Raw genomic sequence first — 7985 nt, forward strand, 5'->3', positions numbered from 1 at the left:
ACCTACCTGTGTGGTAATGCATGAATGACCGGAGGGTCTTATTTGTGTTATTGATCGGAGGGTCTTATTTAGGTTGTTAACCGAAGTGTATTATTTATGTTGTTGACCGGAGGGTGTTATTTATATTATTGATCGGGGGGTCTTATTTGTATTACTGGCCGGAGGGTCTTATCTGCCTTATGTGTTCTCCTGCATTCTGTCTTTGTGACTTTTGCTGTTATATATCATGTATATATGTTGAGCTATGAACGGAGGGTCCATACCGAGCTGTAAGACCGGAGGGTCTTATTCGAGACATAGCCACGAGAGGCTAATTATTTGTGTATGTGGTATCTTCAAGAATTCACTAAGCTTCATGCTTACCGCATTGAGTTAAATGTGTTTTAGCTACTTTTGTAGATTCCGGGAAGGAGGAGGCATGATTGTACACATCCGTCGGCTTATGGAGATTTGAGGATTTTGGGATACTCTTATATTGTTTGATAATAACTGATAATTTTGTGATGGCCATAAATTATGAGTAATATTTTGAGAATTAAAATGAAAATTTTTTCTTAAAATTTGAGGCGTTACAAAAATACTCTTGAACAAAAGAATAAGTGGAATAATGGGGGGTGGACGGTGGAGGTGAGGATGGAGTAGGCGATGACGTTAGTCTATTTGGAACCGATAAGCAAGGGGTGGTGGTGATGGGTGTCTCCATCTTTTGGCGGTCCCTTTTAAGCAATGTGAAGGCAGGAGACGTCAGGAAGTAAGGACATGGATGGAGTTGGGGTGGGGTTACAAGCGTCGTAGACGAATGAGAAGACAAGACAAGTTACCGATGGTGAAGGGCGTAAGGCTTCCAAGCTATGGCAATAAGGATGGCGACACTGGTAGATCCATATATGTGCCTGGGATATGCAATGGATATCCCTTAAATTTTGTCTAGAAGGCTAAATATTTTCATAATTTTTTTTATACTACGGTGTTACCCTGGTAAAAAAAATATAGGCTACTCTATATTACAAATCCAACTCCTTTAAAAAAGCCAAAATATTTAACTCCAATATTTTAATCAAATAAGAGAATAAGAGATAACCCAATAATGTCGAATTGTCCAAATGTTGTACCCATTTGATTAAAAAAACATGAACTAGAAACACGAAAAAGAAGGCTAATCGACGTTACATGTTCCATTTGCTCGCTAATTGTTGATTCCTATTTGATGCTTTTCCTATTTTCTAACAATCATTGTTCTAACGATCATAGTTCTGTCCAACATTAGGAAAAAAGTTATGCTACACCTTTTCTTTGACCCTGGCTTTGCCACTAGGTGGCGAAGTCGGCAGTCAAATTTGTGAGGCGGTGATAATGGCGTCATGTAGAGAGACAGAGAGAGAGAGAGAGTCGATGGAAGAGAGAGAGAAGGTTTGTGAGCATATTTGGGCCTTTAGGTATCAACAAAGAAAGAGAGATCATGATGGAGTAGATGAGTAAGTAAGTGAGAACATCAAAAATGGATGAAGACTACAACATTCAGTGTTCTTTTTGCATTTTTATGAAGATAAGAAAATGTAACATCTAAGTTTTAGGTATTTGCTTTTAACCCTTGGGTTGTATTTTTTTTGCAAGAATAGTCCCTAATGGCATTTTCGTAAAATTCAGATGCAGCTTAGTACGTGGGGCGTACACCTTGGTGCGTTGGGCATACTAGGTTCTGTGCTAGTATGCTAAGTGTACACTAGTATGTAGGGCGCACACATCCATGGTGTAAACCCTACATTTTAGGGTTTGGACCCTATTTAAGCACCTTTATGGACTCATGTACCCTCTTATCTTCAGCCCCCTTTCTCATTTTCGAAACCCTAAAGTGGGTGAGTGTATTGTAAAGCTTGAAGAGCCCTTTTTGCTGTCATTTTGGCGCCTTGGAGTAAAAGGAATAACCTTGAGGTTGTGTGGTTTCACTCAAGGCTTTGGATCCAGCATTTTCTCTTCATTGTGCATTTTGTGGAGGTAAAAAGCTTCAATCTTGGTGTATGTTGCTTATGAATCTAGTTTTAGCCCAAGGTTGTTACCTTATTGTCCCAAACTTGATCCTTGTGAGTAGGAGGTATTCCATGATGTTTGAGCTGCCCTTTTAGAGGTTTTAAGGGGTGTTAGGTCATAAAAATGTGCTTTTGGTCACTAGTTTCTCCTCATGCATGTGCTAAAGTGTCTAAATGGGTTAATAAGTTAGGGTTTTTGGAGCTAAGGCCTTAATAGCCATGCTAAACCATTAAGTTGAAAACTTTATGGTTAAGGACATCTTTTTGAGCCTAGATCTGGATTTTGGACGTAAATTCTTAAGGAATAAGCACTTAATGACTTAAGTGGAGAGCAGTTGCATACACTGGGAGTAACTGCGGCTACACTACACGTATGTGGTCAGCTCAGTGATCCCTGGTCAACCATGCAGTACACCCCACATATGTAAGGAGTACTCCCAATGTACTCACTGAGTCAACCCGGCTGACTCGGTTGACTTGACCTGGATTTTGACTAGGGTTTGACCTAGAGTTATTTTATCAATTTAGCCTCATTTCTTGTTCCTTGTTTGGTTTTGGACTTAGGGTAGAATCATCATTTGACAGTCTATAAGATCCTATTTTGTGTATAACTTGCATGCATAAGGCAACCAACGATGTTGATTGAGGTTCTTGGTATTGTGAATGGTGGGAGTTGAGAATTCCTAGGAAAGTCTAGGATATGTATGCGGTATAGCATAGGATTAGTATATGGTTTTAGTGTTGTGACTTAGAGGAATCAGGACTGACTTTCAGGAAGGTAGAGGTAGGTGTGAAAGGTAGTATTTGCCCTGTACTACTAGAACCACAGGATATGTACCTGAGACAAGAGCATATTTGGAAACTCTACGGAGGCCTGTATAGATGAATCCCGTCGAGTCCTTTGTTGATTGTTTATATGTTGTGTTTCATTTTAGAGGATGGAGATGATTACTCGAGGAGGTTCTAGCTCTGGTTCGAGTTCAACTTCTGGCTCAGGGACAAAACTGATTGATGAGCATCTACACGAGTTCATTTCTGTTGAGGTTACTCGCAGTATCTTGGATGCTACCCGTGTGTTGTTCGGTACCATCAAGGTAGGGATTTTGGAGCCGATGGATGAAAGGCTCGGGAATTTTCAAGTCGAGATTGTTGCGGGTCAGATTGGAGCTTGAGCTCCTTCATTTTGGGAGTTCAAGGCTTTTCGAGCTCCTGAGCTCTTGGGGGCTAAGGACCCCATCACTAGTTATTGTTGGATCACTGACATGGAGAAGGCTCAGCGGACGATGTTTTACCCTGAGGGGGAAAGGTGGTATTTTCATCTTTCCTGCTGAGGGACAAAGCACGAGACTAGTGGGAGGAGGTTACCCAAGCTGTTAGGATAGCGGTAGTGATAGTGATTACCTGGGAGGAGTTAGTTCAGAGATTCCAGAGAGAGTTTGCACTAGCTATCGAGGTGCAACAACTGACAAGGGAGTTCTAGGACCTTCGCCAAACTATTGAGATTGTGGTGGAGATCACTTCCAAGTTCTGAAAGAGGGCTCTATTGGTTTCGTAGTATGCTGCAGAGTAGGATATGAAGAAGGTGAGGTATCATGACATGTTAAGAGATGACATCTGGGAGTTTGTGAGCTTTTTGGGGTGCAAAACCCTAAAGGATACGATTGAGAGGGCCCGTGAGCAGGAGATTTAGCTGGAGCTTCGGTCGAAGAGCAAGTCGAAGCAGGTGCAGACTATCGTGGGCAAGGCTAAGAAGCCTAATGTTTTTGATTTTCACTCTAGGGGACAGTAGGGTCGAGGCCGCCGCTGCAAGTGTGGCAAGCAGCATAGCGGGAGGTGTCGGTCAGTGGGTTTGGGATGTTATAGGTGTTGGCAGACTGGCCCTATGAGTAGGGATTTCCCTCGGAGCGTATTGATCTGCTTCCATTGCAATCAGACCAACCGTAAAATGGGTGATTGTCTGAGACTATCAGGAGGAGCTGTGGCGGCGCCTGTGCCATCCATATTGAGTAATACTGATGGCTGATAGGGCATGGCGGAGGCTTTTATGGTGAAGAGCAGTACATTTCATGTGACCACCGATGAGGCCCGTGCAGCACCGGATGTGGTTACTGATATGTGTTTTATCTATGTGTTTAATTACTTTTCCTTATTTATGCTTGTTGGGTCTGATGGGTGTTGCGTCTTGGTCTCGTTCTTTAGTCCATTTTTGTCTCCGGATTGGGCCTGTCCATCCGTGATTTATTTCTAGGGTTTAGTATTTATAGATGCTTGCATGCATCTTAGTACAAAATATTTTGAAGTCGATTATTCTTGAAAGATATTATCTTTATCGTTTGTAACCCTAATAGCCTCTACAACGGAAGTTCTTTGTCGAGCTCTGTTGAGGATTGAATCTATTGAATCATTCGACCTATTTTGATTCATTCTTGTGCTTGATATTTTTGTTTAAAGTTTTTGTGATTAACCTGTTCAAAGATCTAAACGATCAAAGAGTCTCTTAACTCTTCAATTGGTATCAGAGCAGGAGACTGTGTAATTGATACACATCTCTTATGTTAAAGAAGTGATTAGGGTTTATTCCGCATTCATTGATATTTATTGAGCCGTAACTCCATTATTGACGTATCTCATTATTTATTCATCTTTCCCTAATATTACGTATTACAAAGTCTGATCTTATAACAGGTTAAAAGATCAAGCATGGATGATTCTCAATCTAATCCTATTAACATCTCAAACAGTATAGGATCTACAACCAATATTCCAATTCTCTATACTCAAGATCACGAGGTGTGGACGCACCACTTTGAAGACTATGTCATTGGATCTGAAGATAATGGGTATCTGATATGGGAAGCTATTATATCTGGCCCATTTGCTCATTCAGGAACATCGAGAATCATTAAAACTCAAAAGGAGTACAATGATTTGTTGAAAGACATGAAAGATGTTGCTCAGGACGAAAAGGAGAAGTTTCAATGCAACATTAAGGCATTGAGACTAATCCGATTCGCTCTTCAATCCGACACGTTTAGATTGGTGAGTTCTTGCAGTACAGCAAAGGAAATCTGGGATCGACTGCGAGAGCTGTATTCCACTAATGAAGATCTGGAGCACTCAATTCAGACTTTACTTATATCTGAATTTGGAGACTTCAAGCAGAATCCTGATGAGGTTGTTACGCAGACATTTGATCGCTTCAATCATCTTCTCAGCAACATGATCAAACATGATATTGAAAGGAATATCATCGAACAAAAGGTCACTTTTCTGAATGGCCTAAGATCCGAATGGAGAGCTGTTGTGTCAACGGTTAAAGCACACGAGCAGTTCAAATCGTACTCGCTGGCGAAACTGGTGGGGATTCTGAAATCCCAGGAAAAGACAGTGCTGCAAGAGAAAAGCGTGGTTTCAAATCTGGGGTCTCTGGCACTTTTGTCCAAATGTAAGAGTGTAGAAGAAGATGAAGAAGATCTAAATCTGGGAGATCACGATCTGACAGCCGAAGACTATGCTATGATGGTGTCAAATCCCAGAAGGTTCATCAAGAAAAAGTTCCCTACCAACAAAAATCGTAATTGGCAAGGAAGCTACAGTTCTAAAAAGGTGAAAGATGAACAAAAGGTTAAGGAATCGAAAAAGGAAGCGAAGGGTGAAGCTGACTCTGGTGTCAGTTGCTTCTACTGTGGTGGGAAGAATCACTACGCAAAAGATTATGTGCTGAAAAAGATGGCAGAGAAAGATGAAGAGAAGGATGAAGAAGCAAGTCTTCTGAAAAGACTGGAAGAGATAAAAAAAAGGAAGAAAGCTGCTACTAATCCCTCTATGATTGTTCTTATTGTGCAGGGTTTGGTAGATGATGATGAGTTTGGTGGCATGCAGGTGTGGTCGACTGACTCAGAAGACGATGAAGTGAGAAAGCCTTCTCATGGAAAGGCTTATGTTGCAAAAAGTGGTGAAACTGGTGGAAGATGTCTTATGGTGACCGATGTATCTCAGATGAGGGGATACAACACTGATGGTGGAAATGAAGAGGCCAAGGAGCGAGAGGACCTATGCTTTATAGCGAAACCTCTTAGTGTGCAGATCAATGAACTGATCAAGAAGGTACAATCTATTTTTGTTTCATTTAAAATTCCACAAAAATCATATGAAAAAGAATTAAATAACTTGAATTCAAGAATTTCAAATATAGATAGTTGTTTAACGCAAACACGGGTCACGAATTCTAATCTAACTGACCAAATAAGCAGGGTGTCATCCAAAAGTGAGGAGCGAAGGATGTGGATAGAGCAGAAAGAGTTGGAGCTGATTAAGTCTAGGGATGAAAACATTTATTTGCAAAGAGACAATCACAAATTGTTAAAACAAAGGAATGTTTTTTGTTTGATTGCCAAAAGGCTTTATGCTAACATCACTCAACTGCATCTAAATTGTGAAATAGGGCAGAAGATACATCGCATGATTTTACCCTTCCTTGAGTTTAAGGAGGATGAAATTGATGCCGAAGCATACAACTATGAAAATGTTGTATCTTCCAATGATGTTAATCCTACTTACATGTATGGTTTGGACAAAATCGAATCCTTTATAAAGTCCAAAGACCATAAGGACATGCTTAAAAATCTTTTGGATGAAAATGATAAGTTAAAACTCAGGGCCGAAACCATACAAAAATTCGACTCATTGAGTACCCATCTGAGTTCAGAAAACAAAATTGATGTTGAAAACGCATTTGAACTTAATGAGGACGATGATATGAGTGAAATTTCTGTAGAGGACGAAGTTGATTGTTCTGAGTTCGTCAGGAGCGAGCCTGAAAACTACAAAAACCTAATTTCTGAAAACTCTATGGAATTCGCTTGTTTATACAAAACTAAGTCCTCAATCCTTAAAGAAAAGGCCGTCGTGTTTCAGAAGGTTAGAACAACTCCCAATCAGGTGTATAAGGTCACAGGAATAACTAAACATCAGACAGCCGGACTCACTGCCATAGTAAACGAAGATAATGCAGATGGCTGTGATGAGTTTTTCTGGTCAGCACCGATAGATAACGCAGACGAAACAGTTGGTCTGTCGGAGCGAACATCATGGAAGGACAAAGGTAGATATGTGCCCGAACCTCTGAATAAGCCTAACAACTTTGACGTACCAAGTACCAGTGGCACAAAAGAGATTCCAGTGGAAGAAGTCACCTCCACAAGAGAAACCTCTTCCATGAAGAGTGAACTGGTTGCTAAGAAGCTGAAACAAAAGGCAAATATCCACAGACAACCGAAACATATGAAAAATCAAAAGCAACAGAGAAACAAGAGATACAAGAAAAATCTCTCAGAGCGAAAGCAGTTTTGGCACTCCCAAAATCCTCACTACATTCACCTTGACAAAGATTCTAAGTCAAAAGGAGAAGAAAACAAAAGTCAAAGGAACTTCGAATCTCCGATTCAAAAGAACCAGATGAAGACTTTCAGGCCACACGAAGAACAGAACCGAAAGGATAGATTCGGTCCCGAAAGCAACAGCAACCGAAAAGCTAGTTTCGGTCTGCCAAATAACAACAGGCAAAGACCAGATTTCAGCCCATCAAGCTTTTACAATAAAAGACCCAGTTTCGGGCCACCAACCAACAACACCCAAAAATCCTGCTTCGGCTCATTATCAAACGGTAACCGAAGGTCTAGGTTCGGTCCCTCAAATGACCACAACCGAAAGGTTCATTTCGCACCTCAAGTCAGAAACGATTCTCATTCTAATTTCTTTTCCTCTAATTCTTCTCGTTCTCAATCTTCTTCTAAGCCCAATTCTGTTCGAAAGGATTTGAAAGGAAAAAGGAAGATTTCCTCAGCTAAGGGAGACCAAAAGCAGGCTAAAATCCAAACACCAGAATCTGAATCCAAAACAACTGCATCTAATTCAAATAAAATCAAAGTGTTTACTATTAAAAGAAAAGATGAAACA

The sequence above is a fragment of the Lactuca saligna genome, chromosome 4 (assembly GCF_052625555.1).
Source record: "Lactuca saligna cultivar CGN05327 chromosome 4, ASM5262555v1, whole genome shotgun sequence".
Classification (NCBI taxonomy): Eukaryota; Viridiplantae; Streptophyta; class Magnoliopsida; order Asterales; family Asteraceae; genus Lactuca; species Lactuca saligna.